The sequence below is a fragment of the Passer domesticus genome, chromosome 6, assembly GCF_036417665.1.
Source record: "Passer domesticus isolate bPasDom1 chromosome 6, bPasDom1.hap1, whole genome shotgun sequence".
NCBI lineage: Eukaryota > Metazoa > Chordata > Aves > Passeriformes > Passeridae > Passer > Passer domesticus.
Genome location: NC_087479.1, coordinates 35,012,669 through 35,036,845, shown reverse-complemented (window position 1 = coordinate 35,036,845; position 24,177 = coordinate 35,012,669). Strand labels below are relative to the sequence as shown.

Here is a 24,177-nt window from a genome sequence, read left to right as displayed (position 1 = left end):
CTGCAATTCATTTGTTTCCAGTGTGATACACAATCCCTTTGGTATGCAAACATCAGTTAGACTTAAGCAATCTTGAATATGTTAGTTGACAAAATTCAGCACTGTAGCTCTGTTGGCTAACTAAAGCAAGCTTATATGAATTTCTCCTTTGCTTCCCAGAAAATTAAAAAACATGGAGTAAGAAAGCCAAGAACTACAATGTAAATGAATAAGCTGCTAAAATACTTCAATTTCACATAATTTATTCCTGTTACAGCTTAAAAACTAGCAAGTGTCAGGAAGAAGGCAAAAAGCGAGTCCAATGAAACAAAGTGACAAAATTCCAATTGTCTCTTGGCCACCAGTCTCTGAACTTTGGCACTAACAACTGTACAGCGACTGGAAATATAAATTGGTAATTGCTGTTGGTCTCTCTATTAAACAACTCCAAAATAATCAGCCAGATCTTTCATCAAGAATTAATGGACCTTTTGTTTTCTGTAATTATTGTACATCTTGTCCTGCCACAAAAGATTTTCTTACTATAGCAGGCCTACATGTTTTCACAGCAAAGCCATTGCCGCATTTCAATTCCAGCAGGAATAGACTGTGTCCATCACAGATGAATGTACTGATCATTTCAAAAGAAACTAGTCCTATGTCCTACTGCAGCACAGAACAAATTTTAAATTGATCAAAATGTCAATCTACCCTTGAATTTCACCTCCACCTGAAAGAAGTACACCCTCCTCACCCTTTAACCAGGCAGGCAGTAACAAAGAAAAAGCAGGTCTTGGCACTCCACTACTAATATAATGGACAGGTTTTAAGGAAGGTTTGAAGCTCATTAAAGAGAAAAATAACCCTGTTGTCGCCCTTTTATCACAACCTGAAAGACAGACATTGCAAACAAAGCTTGCTTTACAACAGCCATACCTTTACAGTCTCATTAACCCCTGCTTTCCTCATATTCTCTTTTTTGTTGCAATTTCCATTTAACTTTTTGCAGTTACTTGAAAATTCTTACTTCATCTTTTTATTTTCCTTTGGTAAGAGACATGTTCATTGCACATTCGATGTATTGCAACCTCTATATTCCAAATAAGCAGGAAGGTGCCTTTCATACTATAAAGGCCTTCAAAAATATTTCTGTATACATAAAATATGGAGTCTTGGGGGGGAAAAAAGCATAATGTCTCTTTAATGCTAAATTATTTTTTGACAATTTTAAGTGCTCTGAAGAAAGAGTACAAAAAAATGCCAATGAAACATTTTCATAGACATAAGTCTAACCCTGTAATTCAGATTTTTCTTAACTAAATCACATCTGCCTATTGGCCTCTACTTCACCTGCAATTCATGCTCCAATTACAGGATTTCAACCTTTATCCAAACACTCTTTGAGAAAGTCTGTGAATCTGTGCCACTGTAATGCAGCTGAACATTTTACAACCAAACCAAAATGCATTTCACTCAAACAATTCTCATGCGCTAAGGAAGAAGCTGAAAGGTTTGGTTTTGAGGGGATGGTTCTCGTTTTTCCAAGAGATTCACATACTTGTTGCTTCATTTCTTCAGTATATATTAGTTTGTACTAATAACACCTCTGAAGAGCAAAGTCTTGTTTTTCTCACAAGTTTCCAACACAATTGTGTTCCCATAAAAGTGATGGCTCTCCATTACTACTTCTCATTATATTCCAGCATTATTATTGACAAAAACTGCAAGCATCAGACTACATGTTTGCTAGCCACCTTCATTCAGCTGACAAACTACATGTTTCTCTGACAACTCTTGCCAAGATAAGGGCTCCATGGTCAGAAGCTTGGCAGAGAAGTTTCTAACTTCCCTCACTGGCTTATGCCTCCAGCATGTTATTTGCACCTACTAGATTCCTTTTTTTTTAAGACCAGAAGTCAAAACCCAGAGTTCTGGATGAAATTCACCTACTGCTCTTATTTGGGATAGCCCATGTAAATCAACTGCACTACCCTGTAGGATGCCATGGATGGTGGAGCAGCCATTCCCAGGTCTGCTGCTTTCCTCTGGCCAGCTCCTAGAGCACAGTGTCCTTGGTCCTCCTAAGGAAGTCTATCCACCACACTTCCAACAAGCTGCCATCCAAATTCCACATCTGTCATCCACAGCTGCCAGAAACACCTCAGATTAACCACTCAGATTACTTTTCTGTTGCAAAAAGAGCTGGGTGCATGTTAAATGCAAAAGCAATTAAAAGAACCTGCAGCCAAGAAGGTTAGAAAAAAATGGAGGGAAGGAGGATATATAGGTGTCTAAGGTTAAAAGTGCCTCAGTTTTAGACTTAGAAGGGCTGAGTATTGCTCTACAGTGTTATGAAGTTAAGTAACCAACACTGAAAAGCCTGCAAACAATTTCACCACTTACTGGTGTCTTGAAAAAAAGGAAGGGGGGAAGGAGTAAAAAAGCAGTAATTTTTAATGGATTGAGATGACAGACACGGACTGCAAATTTAGTAAAAACAAAATATAGGAAAAACTGGGGGTTTTTTTACGCAACAAAACAAATCAACAACTAGTCCAAACTACCTACTTTAGACTTTTTCTTCCTCCTATTTTAAAAAAGGGCCTGTTTCTCTAGTGTTTTGTTATTGATCTGGAAGAGGTAATGACTAAGGGGAAAACAGCAGAAGAAATTATATTTAAATGTAAAGACAGCATATGAAAAAGGTTGGCAATGCAGTTCTTCAAGCATTGTGAAAGAACAAAGCCTTACGTTTTCTCCTCCTACCCTCTATTATTCTGTGTGATATAATCATGTTGCATACAGTTATTAATCAAAAGCTTCTCAAAGCTTTTCACAAACATCTAGTTAGGCCTTACAAAAGAAACAGTAATTTCCATCATTCCAAACAAGACTTACAGACAGGGACCTGATCCAAGGCAATGCCATGTCTCAACCAGAACCTGTGCATCTACACTGTTGTCACTGCTGTCCAGTCCAGCACACACCTCGGTGTCCTTTTGGGTCTTTTCACAGCTCTCAAAACATTTACCATATACATTTAAACATACACTTCATAACTATTTACCAGACCAATCTAACTGCAGAAAAACTGTTGTTCAAATGAGCTGGAGGGTTTCCTTTGTATTACAACCAAAGCATATTACACAAAACACTCTAATTACATCTAACAACAGTGCTGCTAAAACAAGCTCTTCACCCCAGGAACAAACATTAAGCTATGCAGAAACTAAACATTCCACAAAGCACAGGAGTTTCATTTGAAAAGAAAATTAAGATTTCAGCCCCTTCCTGTCCTTAAAGGCACACAGAGTGAAAATATACCTGTATAACAAATATAAACGCAAGCTCCATTTCAGCAATAATCTGACTAATATTTGAGACATTTAAATATCACTTCTGACCATTATATGAACCATTCTAATTAACTAACACTACATAAAATTAGTAACTCGTAACATCAAATCCATCTCCTGATATGGGAAAACAGTAGGAGACAAAAGATGTATTTTGAAAACAAAGCACTTTGCTTTCTTCCTTAGACATGCTATTGTCAGATCTGCATATAACAAAGCGACCTTGGTTGCCACGTTGGATGCTAAAGAGCAGGCATTTGAAAAAGAACTTAGGGCTGAAAAGGAGAAGGGGAAAAAACTAACCAAACCTCACTGTGCAAATCCAAGTCCCAGACAAACTTCTTTGTACACAGTCAGTGTAGCTGGAGATATTAATATCCCAAAGCACTTGCTTTCAGGCAAGGATTTGCCTTTAGTAAGCTCGGTCTCACTCATAAGGGCAGGCTGGGACAAGAGCCAAGGCAGCCTCAGCCAGCACTCACACAATCACAGCTGATATGGGGAACATGGGAGGGGGAGATGTCGGGTGGCAGGATAAGCACAGGCCCTTCTTCAAACATGCCTTTGGTCTGTCTCAATATAATGTTTTATGACAATTTGGGAACTCACACTGCCTTGGAATGAACCAAAAGGTGTAGACATCTCTCACCTACACAAAGGTATAAAATGAAGAATTGTAGGGTAATGCTAATGAAAGTATGCAACCAACAGTTTGAACCACTTATCATCCTTCCACCTTCATAAAGCTTGCTGAAGACAGGCAGAAAGTCTCTAATAAGGCTTTTTATAGACAAACTCCCCTTTTCACTGTTCTATCATGCTTTATAATTTTAAAAAACCCACAAGCCCAAAAGTAATTTACCAGATATTAAACCTGAAATTAAAAGGCAACACCTTTTTCTTTATGCTGAGCTGACAAAGAAGGTGAACAAACAAGTAAAACTTAAAAAAAACCATAATAAAATTCAAAACATCACACTATTCCAAGCTATTACTAAATAGCAGCTGAAGACACAAGGAATACCTTTCATAAGAAATTAAAATGCAGTTACAACAGAAGCCATAAGAAACTCAAGGAAATAGGAAATCTTTATGGACATCTCAGAGCAAGGCTAAGCATCCAATCCTTAAGTCATTCCTCACTGCTCCTGATCTATTCACGGCAGAGTCCCACAGTACATGTAGAAAATGCAAACACCCAGTTATGAGTTAGGTACCACACAAAGGCAAACCTCCTGCCTCCAGCTCCAGAACAGGCAGTAGCTTTGAGGGCAAGCAGTCCGTTATGAATCATTTGGGGGGGAAGCTACTGGCCTCCTTGCATACCAACACAGAGGCCAGATAACTCTGGATATAGCCCCTCTGTCCCACACCACCCAAAAGTCACTTGAGCATCTTTAGCCCCATGACAAAAGAAAGCCCTGGACCTTCTTAAATCAGAGACAAAACTGAATTCCTAATGCAACACCGCATTCAACATCAATGGCTGAGCATATTTCATTGCCTTTTTTTTAAAATGAAGAATACATCATCTTCAATAATCCAGTTCTGAGCACCTGCACCAACTTCACAGAAACACTCATTTCCATACTCTGGAAAATTGTTGGGGCTTTTTTTAAGATATTAATTTAGAAATCACACAATTTCTATTTCAGTATCAACCACAGGATTTGATTATCTAAGGACCTGGACAAACAAACTTTAGCAATTGACTTTAGAAGTAATTTTATGGTTGTTAAATGAATATGAATACTAAGGGAGACTAAGTCAAGTTCCCCTTCATAATTACTCATTTCTATGAACATGTGTTGACATTTTTCCACATATGGCTATTTTTTCTAAAGCAGAATCAGAAGCTAAATTTCACATAAATGACTTAAACTGTTTCCCAGCACTCATGCTTTTTAATCTTATCTCTACCAGACATAGGATTGCAAGATTTTCTGATAACCACCCACTTGGAATGAAGGGATAGGGAAGCCAACACAAATTCAGAGATATTCTGCTCTTCTTACTTTCCAAATGAGCATACTTAGTTCCTAAAACAGCTCTACTAAGGAATAGGAAAATAACTTTTTTTTAAAAAAGCACAAACAGGAAAGGAGGAAGATATACATTCAACGTTATACCACAACAGTGTTACACTCCTAGTCCCAGTCACACAGGACCCCTACAAAACTGGGACTCCTTCCTTCAAGAATATGTACAAGCTGTTTAATCCTCATTACACCTTTCTGCCCACAGCTGATGCACGCCCTGTTCTGAATAACCCTGCCACATGCATTTCAGAAATACTGCTAACTGCACTTACTTCCAGCTTCAGTGCAGCTCTCATTTAAAACCATTTGTAATAAGGAACAGTCCAATCACTCACTATCATCAAATCTCTTAATCATAAGATAAAGCATGAGAATATTAAATGCAATACCATTCACAAAATTGATGAGAAAGGTTGGCAATCCACAAGCGTAAACAACCACAGGACATCCTTTCCGTAAGGAAGCCAAGGGACAAACAAGTTACACAACGCATTTTACAGAAAGCAACAAAGAGAAGGCACAAAACAATAAATCTTTCATGGAGTATAGGAAGCGAAACAAAATAACAAACTGGAATATAAAGAAAAGAATTAATTCAAGATGCAGAAAATGTTGTTTTGAAAGCAATTACAATTTTGATACTATCTTTTTACATTACTTTTACTCTAATACATCCCTTCAAAAATATACTCCAATCAGCATGAAATAGGAGAGCTTTCATGCAGATATACTGTATCTATCACTATTTTAAAATTAAGAACTTTTTTTTTACTTCAATTTCATAGGTCTTGTCAGCCAATGGAGCACTGTATTAAAAATTTTTCTGTATCATATTCATACTTTTTGTATCAAAAAAAATACACCAACTTATCTAAGTTCCCTGCTTTTTGGAAATAGTGACCAGATGCAGAAAAGAAGTTAATGCAACAAAACTGCAAAAAATTGTTCAGAATGTTTTTATAAAGGAGAAAAAGGAAGGCAGGCAGGCAAAGCACTATTCAGAATTGGAAAGCTTTTCTAGAAAGATTTCATAACACAAAAACTAATTAGGCTAAATTTTTATATATCTAGATTATTATATTAAGATGATTTGCAAGGGCAAGTTTCAACACCATCATTAACAGTGACATACTGAAATACAAAAATTTCACTACTCTGTTGGAACCATCCAACACTGCAGTGATTGACAGAAGATGCAGTCAGCCACACAACCTCAATCCTCCCTTGTGTCCACACCAACATGAATAACTTTGCTGCTCTGGCTGAGAAGCAAAAATAATCCAGAAAGTCAAAACCAAAAAAATCTGTGCACATCCATGAGCTTCTGTAATTCACTGTATATGCCCATCTATTAGTGCTATTGCAAGAAAGGTAAGTAGAATGCTTCAGCAGAAAAATATAATGTGGCAGCAGTGCAATTTTGGCCCTGGTTTACCTTAGGCTGAAACCAAAGAGCTACACAGGACACTCTCAAACTGCAGGCACTGTGGGAGTTGACTTCTGAACAAGAAACACCTTTAAAGAATATCTGGAATAAGTCAATTCTGTAACTTATCACCAAGATTAATTCTCATTTTCAATCCAGGTTTTGAATTTAATTTTAGGAGTCTTCACCAAATTTTAACTGAATTGCTTTTTTGCTCATGGTTCCAGAGAAATGCATTTCCATGAGGGAAACCACAGAATACTCTTGAGCTGGACGTGACCCACAAGGATCATTAAGTCCAACTCCTGGCACCACACAGGATCCCCCAAGAGTCACCCTGTGTCTGACAGCATTGACCAAATGCTGGCTGAACTTCCCTGGTGAGCCTGTTCCAGTGCCCAATCACCCTCTGGGTGCTGGTGAGGAACCTTTTCCTGACATCCAACCTAAACCTTCCCTGACACAACTTCAAGCCTTTCCTTCAGGTCCTGTCACTGGTGGTCACCACAGAGAAGAGATCAGTGTCTGCCCCTCCTCTTCCCCTCACAAAGGGAATCTGTATCAGACAACTGTGTAGTAGGAAACAGGGCATTTACTGAAAACATCATGTTCTCAGACATCTCAAATCCCATTGCATTCATGAAAAAAATTATTTGCCCTTCACTGTCCTTTCTGCTCACAAAATATAACTACCTTATACAACTGTCACAAAACTTCAGGACTAAGAACACAGTTACTTAAATATTATTCCCTCCTGAGATAGAAAGCCAAATTCTGAATTGCAAAGCATCTAATACCTCTAAAATTCCTCTTAAATACAGTAGCCAAAACTTGGAAAATTTGCTGCTTGCTCAGCACACTATCAAAATGGTTAATCTTGTTCTCTTTTAGAATGGAATCACCCACAAATCTCAAAACATTCTGGAAAAGGTATTAAGTGTCCAAATGTGAAGAAACATCACAAACTGTTGGTTTTTATTTTGCACCAGTTCTACACTGAAAGACTAACGTACTAATTTTTTTTTTTAAATAACAGACTCTGTATTGTAGTTTTTTCCTTCTACTTTCTGCAGCTTAATCCTGGCATCAAAAAATTTCAACCAAAGGATGGCATTCATGCTGCCAACAAACATACAGCTTTTGGCAGGCTACAGAGAAGTCAGTGCTTCTCACAGAGCAGCTCTGTGCTGTATAGAGGCTGATGCCAGTAAAATATTAGCCCAAACTGAAGTCTATTACATAAAATATATGCAAGCATCAGCATCCATGCCACGAAAATTTATTTCTCTTGATATGTTACAATGTCTTTAAAGGCCTTATAACTAAACATAAACAAATGAAGTATTGAGTTTGTCTCTACATTTCATTTGAAACTGGAAAAAAAAAACCCCCACTAAATAGAGAAAATAAAAAAAGCACACATGGGAGAGCACAAGCAAAGATAGCCTAAAGACTCCAAGGCAAGATATTACTCTCACATGCCTTTAAGTAATTACTGCTTTCTAAGCTCTTTGTCTGTCCTTTGACATTGGAAACAGATGAGGAATTGTATCTCAAGCAGAAAAACTGCTTCATATGAAGGATAAAAAGAACAGCACTGAAAGTCTGTACATTAATTGTTTTCACTCATAAATGCATAGTAAGCAACAGAAGTTTTTCAGTTCAGCTCATCTTCTGCAGAGTAACACAGTCTGTAGCAGGGTACATGAACATTAAATGAAACACAGTAAGAGATGCACTGTCCTCTATTTCCCAGTTCCTCAAAAGCTGATTCCCTGAAATCCAGTACTTGTGACACAGCTGCAAGCTTAACTCATAGCTCAAGCTATTAGATGGACTTTGCTGCTCAGGTTTCTATGGACAGATATTTTCAGGAACTAATGGACTTGTTCAATCAAACAGATTCATTAACCAGTCATGAGAGTAAATAACCTTTACAGGAACTGCATGCAGCAACTCTTCTGGACTACAAGGACCACAGGCACCCTGAAAAATGCATATACACATACATGGTTATGTACACTTATAATAACATACTTAATAATAATGTAGAAGCTGGTCTTAGTGGAATGATGTTTAGCACATGAACCAAGTTCTAATGTCATTTTGCATCACTTCTTGTTCCTCTAATTTTTTTATAGAAACTGACCAAAAAAAAAAAAAAAAAAAAAAGCACATTCTCTTTGTTAAATCAACTCTGATGCTTTAAACTCCAGATTTGTATGCACTTTTAAGTTGACCAAATCAGGATGAAAAAACTATTTGGCTCCAAGAGATCTTCTACCCCTGATTTATCCTACAAAGTAAAAAAAAAAATACCATGCAAAACACAGGTCTGTGCTCCCCACAAAGAAGAGGCAAAGAGTTATAAGCTAGAGCAATAAATAAAAGCTCAAGGCATATGTTCATGGTCACCACAATTGTATTACACATAAAATCAGCCTTCTGCTCATTATCCATGTAGGACTCTCATCAAGTCAAAATTTTCTATTATAAATACCTGTGTATTTCCATACAATATTTGCATGCAATTATTCTGGCATCAAGTAGATTTAAAAAGTCATAGCACTTTATGAGGTCATCTTTATGGTTATGGATTATCTCTTTTTAAAGAGTAGTGAAAAGCCGTTCTTTCACAGAAGGCAACAGTAACAGAATTAATTTTTGTTCATGTAATTTCAGTTCACGTAATACATCACAAGTCTTGTGTTTGGCATTTTTCAACACCAGAGCCCAACCAGAAATTTATGTATTATCTAGAAGTCTCAGAGAAATAATTCTAAAGGCAAACAGACTAGAAATATTCTGAGCATTTTCCCCTTACTATCTGAAACATAACACGGTACCATACAAATAATCTCAAAATCTAGTGCAAGTGATTATTTCACATTACTACACTGGCTCTCAAATCCTGCCTGTTAAGATACCTCTCCAAATAGTACATCCCTGACAGCCAGCCACTGGAATACTGACAGGTCTAAAATATGCTTGTGTATTTACAGCATACTGATTTACCTAGCCAGTGAGGGGGCAAGGAAGAAAGTACAGGGAAGGCAGCACCCTGGGAGACTTCCCCACCACCTGAGTGCAGGCAACAGGCACCCAGAGCTGACCCAGCTCTACCTCAGTACTATATACACAGTAAAACTTAACTGAAGTCACACTTTTTATTCATCAGTTTAAAGTGTTCAAACAAAAGAACCTGTTAAGAAAAGCTGAGAATTGCAGTTCTTGTTCCTTTCAAAAATGTCATTAAATCAGCTTCTTATTACACAGCAACATTAAGGAACTGTTTACAAATCAAAAATGTACCTCTGTAAGCATAGCAAACAAGTCAGGGTGTGGTTGCCTCGAAATTGGCAGGGAACTTTTGCCTGTCAAATATTTCCAGTTCTACCGTGCAGCAGCTTGGGTTTAAGGCAGCATAATGCAACAGGTTAGAAGGCATTCAGAGCTCTCATGCCATTGCCACAACTGCAAGGTGTGCCTTTTGGCTCTTCTGCAGGTACTCGTCACCGGTCACCTCACTTTGCTCACCTGTTCAAAGGAAAACACCCATCATTTCTTTACAATGTGGTACGTAGCAAAGCACCCTGACCTCCACAAAGAGAAGTCCAAGCATTTAGGATTTGCTGAAGAACAAATAAGCACACAAAAACTATTTGATGCAATACATCTGGAAAGGTCAGCAACCTACACGGAGTTTTAGGAGAAGATTAAGATCTCTCATTGAAGGATCTTAAAGAAGCCAAACCCTTACAGAATGAGGGCAACAAATTACTACTGCTCAACAAATACTAAGTTGGAGAAAAGCAGCAGCAGTAAGCTTTTTTAAATGGTGACCCAGGAATTGGAAAACAAAGGAAGAGAATGATGCACTGATAACCTTCCACAAGGAGATACACCTATAAATATGGATTAAACTGACAGCTATAGGAACTTTCATAAACTTTGTTCTGACTGGATATCAAACTTCCTAGCTTTACAATCTTGTCTCAAAATCACTGTGGACAACCACAGAAGGTTTGGACAGCAACTAGCTGATTATGAACTATTAGATTAAATCCATTACCCATAAATGTAACAGAATGAAAAAATAACCTCAAGTGGTAACAACTGAGATAGTTTAGAACAAAAAATAAAAGAAAAGTCATTGCCCCATCAACCTACCACACATTGTTCAAAAAGACAGAGGGACCAGAGAAAAGTTACAAACGGACATAGCTTGTCTTCCATACAAAAATTACAGATAATTATGGCCTTGGAGGCATTAGAAAGAGCTAAAATCAGCAACATAAGCAGGAAATAGTTACCCATTGTATACAAGGATTGGTGAAATCTCAGTAAGATAACCAGACTTTATTCAAGAAAATTCAAGAGCAATTTTCTTCCCTACAATATACAATTGTTACCACAGGACAAGATCAAAATCAGAATTATAGTGTTACCTCCAACGTTGGCAGGTGTTAAGCCAGTATAACATTGTGAAAACCGCTTGTAGCATCTCATATATGGCTTGTAATAGCCTCTTACAGTTTTCCTCTAATATTATTTGAAAAAAATGGGGGGGGGGGGGATGTGCTACATACACCCTGCAGTGTTTAAGGTTTTAGCTTTACATCCTCAAAACCGATACAAGTAAAACAGTATTCATTAATATGTATCTAAGTCACTCTTAAAAGAACTGTTGTTCTAACCTTTTTCAGTAGGAAAATGCAGCACTTCCTGAATATCATATCAACCCAAAGTTTTAGACACCATTTGGAACAGAGAAGGGAGAATGTCACAAGGGTCACAAATGAGTCATCTGAAACGACAGGCTACAGCAAGGTTGAACAAACTGCTTCATTAAAGAGCCCCTAAAAATCTGAAATAAATCACTACACATTCCTGTATCATCAGAAGATTCCTATTAGGCAGAAATATGCACATAATTGGGAAAATAAAAAGCAGTTTTTAAAATAAAGCCTGCGATAACAAAAAGTTACAAGGTTTTGTATTTTTTAATGCACTTCAAAGTTCCTATTCAATCTTCAAAAACAGCTCTTATTTGTAAGCACATAAGATTATGCAATTGCATTATGGCAGTCTCAAAATATTATGTGCTGAAAACACCAAAGCATTTACAGGCAATGCTTGCCAAACAGCCATTCCATCAAAACCACGACTCAACCACTACTTGAGCTAAACTTGTTTGAACCAGACCGAAATATAGATGTAAAGTATGTTCATACTAAATTGCAACACAAATTCTAGGAAAACAAAAATAACACACCTGTTGGAATACACACACAGAAGCAATCTGCCATGCAGAGACCTGCCAGTGACACAGATTTGAAAGAGGAGACAGGGACAAAAAAAAGTTAAACCTTATGTTTCGTAACAGGAGCATACAGAAAATCCATAAATTCCTCAGATCACTGACATGGTATAGCGGGGAACTGCACTGAGAAATGAAAGGAGTGACCCCCCCCAATCCCAACAGAAGAAAAAAACCCAGAAAAACAGAAACTAAGGGGTCTGTCACCTATAGATTTTGAGTACAGTTTAAAACATAACTAGATTATTCTCATACACAACAGCTGTGTATGGTGTTGTGAAAGAGACTTTGTCTCATCCCAGTTTCTAGTGTCCAAAACAAGCAACAACAGTCTCAATTAACATCCTCATTGCAGAAGGATATAAAATCAAAAGAAATACTGAAGTATTGTTGTGGCTGTGAATTCTCTCAGAATGAGACAGCAACTGCATTATACTCACAAAGTTGCATTTCTTACAACGTGTGCTCTTCTTCTTCTTCTTTTACAGACAAAAGTTATACCAGCTCTTTAAAAATGTATTTCCTAGCTTTGCTGGCCTTCAGAGAAGGCAACATACAAGCACCTGGAAACCCCAGAAGTTACAACAGTACTTTTAGGATGTGACTTCATGAGCAAATTTTTGGTGCAGATAATTGCCCCTCTCCCATCTTCTCAATTTTAGGTATGAGGAGGAGGAGGACTGAGACAGCAACATGACCCCATGCCCTGTGCAGCAGTGACATTACATGGGAAGGGGCCCCGAGGCAAAATCTAGCAGCAAGAGAGGCCAGCCATAACACAGTTCCAGGTGCAAGTCTGACACGCAAAGCACCCTAGTTCATCATTAAATATATCAGGTTGTATTGCAGCTCCCTTTACTAGACTGTCAAACAAAATTTTTTAGAGACATCTCTCAATATCCGAACTTCAAAGGAGATTGAAGAAATCCTGAACACACACACCGCCCCCCCCACCACCTGCACTTGAACACATTTCAGCTTTCACTGCTTTTATAAACTTGAGTTTTGAAATTAAAAATTTAAAAAACCACCAAAACCAGTGAAACACAAGTTCCCCGCTCTGCTCTGTCTTAACCACCCAGGCCTCCTGTGGGCATGTAAGAATGGCTCACTAACATTCAGGAAAGACGGACACTTGGCACACCATAGGTTAGCACATGCTCTCTCCCTACATAATTCAGCTTAGATAGCAATCATGTAAGAAACTGAAAATTCACAAAATACCCTTCTATCACAGTCAAAGACAGAGTCTAAACCATTCTCAGAAAAAATAACTGAACTCATTACACTGAAGAGCCTTCCTAAGTATTCCTCAAAAGATAACACTAACAAAAAAGGGTTATTGACATCTTCAATAATTTTCTAACCTACAAGGAACAAACAGGACCTCAACTACTGTTAGCTTATCTATAACACTACAGTATGTTTAAACCACCTTTGCTCTTTCCACATCTGCCTTTAAGAGATATGAAAAAAAATTTACCTGCACACAGGTAAATTCCCCTTTTTCCACTCATCTCAAGCTCAGACACTCCTCAGATTTAAAAAGAAAAACTGAGCCAAATCCATGTTAGCATTGTACTGGAGAAATCACATTTTCTTTGGTAGAAATACGAGAGCTTCAAAGTATAAAGACACTGTACTAAGTCAATTTTGCCACAGGATGATTCTTTCTGTCCATCAAAATTTCTTTAAATTCCTACAATGTTTTCAGAAAAGTCATTCTATTTCCATTAACAATTAAAACAAAATGTCAGAAAATGTTACAATGAATAGTCTATAGCTCTGCAGCTAAAGAATTTAAGAGAAATTAACACAGAAAAATCCAGATACAGTTTAACCACACACTGTGAAACAGACCTTCAAAAGAAACAGCAGGTTTCTTTCTCAGCCCACTTCTCTTCCATCTTCTTCACAATGAGCTTTCTACTGCATGCCAAGAAAATCAGGCAAAACTTTAATATCTGACAAGAAAAAAAATTAATTCAAATTAAATAAAATATTTCAAACCTAAATCAACTCCCTGAAGTTATTCCTGAGTAACAGTCATGACCTCAATATATTAAACCTCATTTAAAAACTGCTTCCTCCAAGCTCCACTGTCAACATGGCACTTTAGTTCTTTTGTTACATTTCAGAATAAACAAGTGTCAAAACATCACTTCCTTTCCCTCAGTGTTCTGCCACCATATATTGGTATTGTGGAAAGTACTTGATCTATGCCATTTTCCAGGTTTAACTACTCCAAATGATGGTATTTTGCCTTATAATGAAACAGACAGATTGAATTTGACTGCTGTCTTTGTCCTTCATAATTTCTTCTGGTTTTTTTCCACTTATGTAGCAAAAAGTGGCACATTCTGCATTACAGTAGCCAAATACCCACAAGAGTTTTATGCAAGATGAGGGAATTGTTACCCTGCTCATCAACTCCTTTAGACAGCTGTTCTAAAAAAGCAGGTTTACAAAAATCTTCAATTTTTATTCCTGTCAGAACCAACATCTGTTAAATCCAAAGAACAGTCTTCATCTAAAATATACCAAAAGTAGATCTGATTTAATGGCAACAGCATCACGACAGATACAGGCACCAAAAAAATCCCTTTTCCACCAAAATAAGCATTCTGAATTCATTTTCTCTTGTAAAAACCTTACCAATTAAAATTTTAGTCCAAGTTGCAGCCATACATGTAATTCACAGAGCAAACTGATGAACTGAGCAGGACTACATGGCAAGTTCAATTATGGATGCACCATATGCCTCCATCATCCTTTAGGTACACAAAAGAATCAATTTGTGCAATTTGTTCAAAACACAAAAAGCCCTTTTGGCAAGATCACCCTTCAGCTGAACCAACAGTCTGAACACTTGCCTGCTGTGAACATCACTCTCACTCCACACAGCAGCAGCAGCACCTTCAACAGGCACAGGAGTTACAGGGCTCTGCTACAGGAACAGAGCCATGAACATGGCAGGGGAATTGGCCAGATATCTATGTTTAATAGAAGAAACAAACAGTGGGTTTCTTTTGGTGGTGATATTTTCTCCTAATTAACCTTCCTCTGATAATTCAGGTGACATCTCTCAGCAGGGTATAGCAGTAGGCCTGGATGTACAGAGTTCCTCCCAAGTTTTGTAACTCAGTTCTCAATTTACCTCTTACTTCACACACAGCCAGAGCTCCACATCAGTAAATTCTAAAAATGCAATGTTTGTGTCCCAGCAAATGTATACATCAAGAAAATTCTTACATACACCTTCACTGAAAGCCATTATCATAATAAGGAACAAAATCTTAAAAGAATAAAACATTAATAAGATTGATTAAAAACATTAGCCTCAACATAAAAATATGTAACTCTGATTATACCTTGAACACATATTCCAGTATCAATTTTACTTCTTTTTGTAGGCTGCAGTTAAGGGTTATCTTTCAGGAGACATGGTGATCAGTAGAGTCACACTAAAAAGCAGTATGCCAAGTCAGCACCATTTTTCCTAGTAAAGACTCTCCACCAGAATCTAACCTGGTAGAGGTTCAGCAGCACTGCACCTCTCCTGCCCATTTTCTCTCCTCTTCCAGTGGTCATTAGCCAGTTGTTCAGCTAATTACTGTTTGATCTACTATTCAGTGTTGCTGCAATTATGCTAAGTAGAGTTCAGCTTTTAAGAACAATCTCCATTTTATCTACTAAAACACATGAAAACAAAGACTAATCAAGCAAGTACTTTATCATATATTCTCCCACCAGTGAAAAGGAAAGGCTTCTCAAAAAAACGAAGCTCGTTAATTGAATCAACTTTTACACAACTTTTCAAAAGCATCAGCTGGGGGGGGAGGGATAATAATTTTTAAAAAATCAGCAATGCTGACTACCTGCCCCTTGAGCATTCAGCTGTCTTTGCAGCAAAGTTTTAATGTGCCTCCCATTCCTTAATGCTACACATATTCTTCTATTTGCTCAAGTAAATTTAGATCAGTCTGACGAAGGCACAAGCAACCACAAATATAAATTCATGAACAAGTGTAGGAAACTTGCAACACAAGCATCCCTTGTAGTTTCATGCATGATGCAGAGGGAAGGCATTCAGTACAACCCAAGCTAGTGCAGTACCTTGTGTGAAAGCCATCACACCTGGGAGCCCCTCTTCTCCAGGCACTCCCTGACAGCACTGCACATGATGTCAGAGCAAGACACACTGGATCTTCCACAAACACACTGGCATGGCAAGAGCAGCACCACCACTGGGTATGATTGCTAAGATAGGAAAGGTCTTTTACCAGGCATTTCTCCTTTTTTTCATGTCAGCTTCTTGGGAAAGAGGCTTTTTTTTAAAAACATGGAAATCAAAAAATAAAACATTCACATGTACTAGGTTATTTCTTTGATTTCAGCAGTTGGTAAGACAGGAACTAATAAAAAAAAAACAAGATTGCATTTGCTTTGGCCACAGCTGCCTTAAAGCAGGTTCACCTTCCATAATTAAACTCACATTTGGTATATACTGAAAGCCAGGTACAACCAGCAAAGTCTTCAGAGTCAACCTTCTTAGCAAAAACAAAAATGTGCCACTAACGCTCATATTCCACTCAACACATATTCTACATGTTTATCTGGTGTAGATCACTGTCTTAGTAGAAAACAATGACAGAAACTTTTAGAATAATTTCCACACACAGGCAAACCCCTATCTCCAACTAAAGACCACCTTAGGCTACAGAACAAAATTTCCAGCCATATTTCTGCCACTGAAAAAAATACACTTTTTAATGGAGGGAAAAAAACTTAATAATGCACTTCATGGGAAAGACAGAAAAATTGATTCAAGTTTACTATACCCCAATTTTCTTCAGTTTATCCATCCCACAACTAATTCCATATACAGAACAGTTCAAACATAAAGGCAACTCAAGTTTGAAGTAACAATTTTATTTCCCTTCCTTTTATTTTCATTCCCAATTCATCAGCATTTCTGTTGCCATCTTATTGCAAACGTTTAATACCTTCTTGGTCATTTCCCATTGTGCAGCTCCTCGCACCACTGACTCCTTCTTCTTCTCAGCACAGCCAACAAACTCCATCTAACTTCTCGACCAGCCAACCTGCTCTTTTACAATACCCATCCTAATTGGATCTAGCTGTGCCCTATTAAGGGCAGGCCTGTTCCTAATTCAGCTGTAACTCCTTAGGGGCGAGATTACCTTCATCACTATCTCTATTTCCTACATTCCACCCATCCACACATTTCTACTTCAAGATTTTTATTTCCAGAATATCAAACTTTCACCCAGAAACAATAACATCTCTATAGCTTCCCTATAGTGATCCCCCTGCAAGCCACCTCTATTGCATCCAAGGCAGAGACTCCCCACCCTAAAATACAGCCTTGCTTTCTCCTAAAGTGTTTGTGAATTACACATATACACCCAAAGTTAAGCTCCTACAAGTCTAGTAAAATATAGCAGATCTATATCTACTACAAATAATGTTTCAACAGTAAGGTTGAAGAAGTTGATAACCATGAACACTGTGGATTTTTTATAGGTTGTTCTACCAAGAACAAGATGCAGTTTACAAAGTCCACTCCTGTAACTACAGAAAGCAAGCTGCAGGTACATTATGAAATAAGGTCATGCTCTACAAGTGATTAAAAATGTTAAACTTTCTTCAAGGAAATAACACCCTTAAATGTATAAAATTTGAGTTAGCTGAATCTCCATGTGACAACCCACATAATTTCATGGCAGACTAAATTAATAATTTAAATAATCCAAGAAGGACAAAGCCATTCAAATAGGCACTGTTTGCATTTTTATCTCATCTGTGTCCACCAATCAAATTAACGGAAAAAAGTAACACTGGCAAGATAACAAGAGTGTCTCAATTAGATATAATTATGCCTGATAAATCTTTTCCCATGAGGTGTAAGGCAAGACAGCTGTGACAAGCACAGGCTGCAAGCTGATTTGTCCTTACCTCTTGAAACACTCTGTGCTATCTGCTGAGAGCCCACAGCACAAGAGTTACAGTTGCCAGAAAATAATGTTGTGCAGGTCCCAGCAAGTTTTAGTTAGTTTTCAGTAAAAATCAAAGTTACATGACTAAAAGTTTTACCACAGGTGAGGTCTGAACCTAAAGCAAGAACCCAGGTTCTGGATGACCTGGACTTTGCACCAAGAGAGCTGTATGGCAGCTTGCTTCTGCTCTGGCATCATCATGCAGCCCATTAGACATCACAACATGATCAAAGATACAAGCAGCAGGGGCAAACCATCTTTTTTCACCAGTCCATGTAAAAGCCTGATTTGCATTGGACAAAAATATCATTACTGTCTTTTCTCTGTTTCCTGCCACTACTTCATTTCCCTACTCACTGTTACTGAGAATGCCCACTTTCATGTTTCTCCCATAAGCATTTATTCTGGCATGACTATTACTGACTTAGACACATTAAAATATGGTGCAAAGTGCATCCCTGCATGCAGATCAAACAAAGAGTAATTTATAAACTGGAAGCTGTCACCAAAAATAAAGAAGGCAGAAAACTACTTTTTCACTCGAAATCAGACAACCACCACAGTTTGCTTGATGCCTAGCTTGAAGAAATGCAATATAACATACCACACAAAGCAAAATGCATCAGTAGGATAACTAAAATAATATGCAACTACTAGTAGTTCAATTTAGATAGAAAAATTTCTATCTAAATTTTTAGATAGAAAATTTCTTTCCTATTCCTTTCAAATAGGAAAGAAATACATTGACTAAATCTGCAGCTGCATAAAACAAGCTGGCTATAAATTAGAAAGTCTACTTTAAGCTAAACAAGGCAAAAAACTCTCTGAAAACAGTAATATAGTAAAACATTATTCAATCTAAGATTCTTCATCCACCTAGGAGTAAAAATAGACAATCTCAAGCTCTAGATAAGAGCAAGTTAAAAATATCTGCCTGGAAATGCTTGATGGTACCCTGTCTAAACCTAGAAGTGACACTGACTTTTACTCAGCACTAGTGAGCTCCCAGCTAAATGAACATGCCTAGTTTTAGCCTGCTCAGTGTAACAAAGATGGACTAAAGAAAGTTCAGCAGAGACCACCAAGCCATTTGTGGGCTTAAGCGCACAAGAAAGAACAAGGACAGGCTGAGACACCTGCACTTGTTATTCTGGAGAAGGCTGGCGGGATCATCTTGCTTTCTGCACCTACATAAAGGGAGTTTATACCAAAGACTAAGCTAAAGTCACTATCACTGTAAGTTGCTGAAATTCAATAATCAGGGCCAGGAAAGACCCCTCCATTGCCAAATGTGTAAAAAACCAATTTTGTGGCACATGAAACACTAAAAGAAATATCCCTTCCTCAGCATTGTTGATAAACACCACTATCAAGGAGAGAAAAAAATGAAAAAAAAAAAATACAATCATTTAAATGAAATCTCTACTAAAATAAGAAAAATTTAAAACCTGCCATAGCTCCAAATAAAAATAAATCACTTTAAGCTATTCCCTTAACAAATTTTGCTAAAAACCTCCCAACATCATCACAGATTAACCTCTTCACCCCCTGCCTCTGGACACAACAGATTCAGACATATTCTGTAGCACCCCTGACACTACTTATGAACCTCAGCATCTCCTATTCTGCAGAAGTTTAACCAGATCCTATGTTAATTTTTTTTAGTTTTAAAAAAATACACTTAGCCACAAGGCTAGAAGAGTATGGTTTCCCCTTTTGCAAAAGAAAGGTCAAAAGACTTTAAAAGAGCCTAATTCATGTCTTGAAACATAAATAGCAGCTCGTAATAAAATCAGGTCAAATACTGAGAACTTGGAACATGTAAATGTCTTCAGAAGGAGATTCAATTTCCAAGCAATGTCTAATAAGACAGATCCAAACAGAACATTTACAATCCCATTAAAATATTTTCCTCTAAAGGCCCCTTCTTTTCTTTAGCATTCTGCAGATAAAAAGATTTGCCATCTCATATCTATCAAAAAGATTAAAGAGAATACAAGAAAGAATCTGCTTCACCAAGACTCAATTATTTTTTCTCTTTTACAGAATTAGAAATAGGCTTTGGGTTTGGCATAACCCTAAGAATGGATGACGAACAAAAAGATAAATACAACGAAGATCAGTTTACCATGTCTGAATGCATCCATTCAATAACTTCAGACAACAGTGGTTGCACAATGCACGCAAAGACCAACCCGTCTATAACCATTCAAACACTGCATAAAACCAGTTATTTGTTAGGTACAAAAACAGTTGGAAAGTACACTTTCTCAAGTATTTGTAGAGATAAAGTTGTCTGGAAATTACAGGAGATGAAGTACTGGTTTCACAAGCATTTACAGCAAATCTCTGCGCTATCACATCACCAAACATGATAAATTTTATCCAAATGAGATTCAGGCACATGCTCAAATTTATCAGGTGTGGCAGAACATGATACCAGACTGGTATCAGTGGTAAAGAAGTGCATTAGATCTAATTCAGTATAAATTCATAGTCGTCTAAATAATGAATGTGTAATGCAAGTAAGTAATGCTGCTACCTGGTAAGTATTTTGATTTTATTAGAGGCAACAGAATAATAAAAGAGATTGATACTTTACATATGACCACTGTACTTTTGACCCAGTACAGGGAGTCCTAAAGTCCTCCTTGTGGCATCACTGAACTAGTGTTCTAACTCAATAATCTTAATTTTGGATACATATTATTACATACTCTTCACACCAACTTATATGGCTTTGTGTGCTATTGCTCTTTCCTCCTTTTACTAAGAAGGAACTTAAATGGATTTTGTGTTGCAGCACTTCTTCAACCCAGTGTTGATTGATGCTAAATGCCTGAACAAGGGTCAGGCTGACAGATACTGTCATCTAAACTGCAAAATCATTACAACAGCCCCAAAAAGAAGTAATCCTAGAAGATCTGTGAATCACTATCATCTAGTATTATGCCATACAAATGTCAGTGCAGGTGAAGAAACAAGTATTCTCCTCAGCTCTGGAAGGAAAGAGGGACCAAAGAGGAACAACGGAATGGAATGGAATCAAGAGCTCACTGAGCCCAGACATTGTACAGCAGCTGCTGAGATCCCAAAGGCAGAAAGAGGAGTCTGGCCCCATTACTGCTCCCCACAGTGCCACTGTCACGGACAACCAAGTAAACATGCAGCTTATTCAAAGACTTCCCCTTATGAGATGGAAATAAATACTCAGTTGTGCATCTCTACAACAGGAGAAATCTCACACTGCAACCTATCTTCTAGTCAATCTCAAGTTGAAAATTAAGTCATTATAAATTCTGCTTTACCTGCAGCCCTACTGTCCAACAACCAACAGCATTACAACTGCAAAAGATTCTAACTTTGTAAGTCAGGATGTCCTTTTTGGATCCTCCTGTCTCATACCACTTATCCAGTGAGATCCAAAACAATTAACCCCTGCATCCCCTGTCTAGGTACAAAACGAACCAGCTTAGCTTTTCAAATAGAACCAAAAAAACTGAAGGAAAAAAATGCCTAAGTTTTAATCAGACATGCAAAAGCAAGACCAAAACCCATCTTTCATACTCATCCCACTGCCTCTTTTCAAGTAAGCCTTACAAGGCACTTGCCAGTAAGCAGAGGCAATCAGAAGGAAGCCAAAAGTGTCTCATAAGAGTGAATTGGGAGGACAGTGGAAGGGCAGGATGCCGTTTGTGTTCATCCTCCTCTGACATTCACAGAATTTTGCAGGGTGAGCCTTAAAACACTCATCTCTGTAGCACAATAAAAAGATTGTTCTTGAGGAAAGGTACTATGAAAAAGCTTTTGCTAAACCAGTATTTCAATTTTTAACAGTAAAACAGGGGGAAGAGGGGGTGGGGGGTGTGGTATTTCAAAATTCTCCAGGAGGAAAAAGTCATTTCCCTCGTACAAAGTGATTTCCTTTACCAAAAAAACCACAAAAGCTGCTACACAGCAGTAGCACTAACCATACTGGAGGGAGGGAAAGAAAGAAAGAAAGAAAGATTGCATAAGCCATTTAGCTACAGAAACTATTGAGCAACCTAAACACAGATACCACTACAGGCTCCCACTACATTTTACCTTCTGCACGTTTTCCGGAAGGAAGACTGGGCAGAAATCTATACAGAACAAGCAATTACATGAACTAACAAGGTCTTGGTACCTTCAAATCTCAGATTTGATCTATAAAAACATATACACTTCAGCTGAAGTTCCTCCCATGAAATTGTATTCATCACACAGCTTCTCTGACAGCTCAGAACATCCTTGTGCGTGCTACAGCTCTCACCACTGCTGGGACTCAATCTCACCCACTCATTAGTCTGCTTTACAAGACCTGTTGGACAGTTTAAGACCTCACAAGGAGCTAAATCAAAGCCCAGCAAATCCAAAATATTTAGGAAGTTGGGGAGAAGAAAGAACTGGTAAGGAAAAAAGCAAACTGGGAGGAACACAGAGAGCATGACCACCCCCGCTGGTTTCCATAGCAAACCAAAAACTTTGAGAGCAACCGTGCCTCAAACCTGTTACGGGAAATGCAGAACACAGCAACTGCAACCTCAGCAGCGACTGCCGTGCAGCACAGCTACCTGAGCTGGTGCTGAGCTGAAGAACACTACCCATGCATTTTGCTAGAACTAGAGAAAAGCTCAAAGGGAAACCTGCAAGTGACAGTGAGAGGCACGCTGGTTGACCCTCACAGGGCGCAGTGTCAACAAAGACACTCTCTGGAGTACAGCCAGGCAGTACTTCACAAGTAACTTTTGAACACAATTTCTGGAGATGTCTTGAGAGCCTACACCAGATATTAATCCAGATTTAAAGGAATGCTTTAAAATAAATTTTAATGGTCTCAGATTTGACAATTTCTAAACATTTGCATGCATTCTGTTTGATTCCTTTTGCAGTTTTATGGACCTTCTTATTCTCTATTGCTACAGGTCAAGATGCAGAAAAGCCCACTAAAACAGGAATATCTAGCAGGCCATTAAAATCCAAGGCAATCTATTTCAGTATTTGCAACATGCCAGGTACTATGCTTGTACCATTGATCTTCTGACCTTTGAGCTAAAACTACTGGACTAACAGCAGAACCAGAAAGGCGACAGCCACGTTAGCCCAACCCTGAGACTAGGCTTGAAGAGGAAGGCTCACGTGCAATGCTATGCTCCTGCCATTAAATGCTACACACGTGCAGCTACAAACTCAGCAGAGCATTACACCATGCCATGCAGGCACTGAGAGCTAAAGCTATAATAATAAATAAGTCCAGGACACAGGTTTGGGCACTAATCCATAACTGTCATGGCTTTGTTCAAGCTTGCTGAGGGGCCAGTGATGTACATGAGATCCCAAGGGGCCAGGGACTGTTCCCAGCAAACAGCAGGAGTTTGAGCTGAGCAGAGCCACTCCTGGGAGCGAAAAAGTGCAGATGTAGTCCCTGCCTTCCTTTGAGCTGGCTCAACAGTCTCCAGCACAGCTTTACAGCTAGTTATAAATAAATTTGTCCATAGTAAGATGAAATCTAAAGCCCAAGGCAGCTTCTGCTCTGAACATTACTAGAGATTTCTCATGTGTGTGTTAAGACACCTTGCTCAAGGGCACCTGCATTTCCTTACTTCACGAAGTCAATGAGGTAAACTAATGAAGGAATACAAAGCACTGACATTACAGTAATGTCACATCAAAATACAATCTCATTAGTACCTCTCACTTTAAATAGAGTGCATGCAATGCAGAGCAGTATCACTATCATGCAACTATGCTGCACCACATTAGTTATCTAGATGATTCTGTATTTTGCCTAAGATGTCCAATTACGGCTTTGGCCTTTTCCAGTCCCTGAAAGTACAGACACAAGACCAAAATACTTATCTATTGTCAATATTGTAATTATCCTGCTTGATTTTAAATCAAGACAGGTAGAATAGCCTAAAACTAAGTGAGAAGGATGAGTGAGATATAAAGACATCAAACTTCATCCCAGAAGTAACTGCTTCTGCCACTAGTAGAAATCATTTACAAAACCTTC

The 24,177-nt window shown here is 38.1% G+C and overlaps 1 protein-coding gene across 12 annotated transcripts in view; it reads right to left on the bottom strand.

Moving 5' to 3' along the window:
• SIPA1L1 (signal induced proliferation associated 1 like 1) overlaps nucleotides 1-24,177 on the bottom strand; it is a 199,885-nt gene that overhangs the window by 164,928 nt on the left and 10,780 nt on the right. For 2 of the 12 annotated variants that reach the window (XM_064424421.1, XM_064424428.1), the window contains exons 1-2: nucleotides 13,981-14,084; nucleotides 10,113-10,337 (exon numbers count right to left, since the gene is read on the bottom strand). The exons of 6 other annotated variants lie outside the window; for them this stretch is intronic. The gene's annotated coding sequence lies outside the window, so the exon portion shown is untranslated. Of the gene's footprint in view, nucleotides 1-10,112; nucleotides 10,338-13,980; nucleotides 14,085-17,126; nucleotides 17,184-24,177 lie in introns of those variants that run through there. 4 more of the 12 variants (XM_064424423.1, XM_064424430.1, XM_064424424.1 and 1 more) reach the window with 3 other exon arrangements.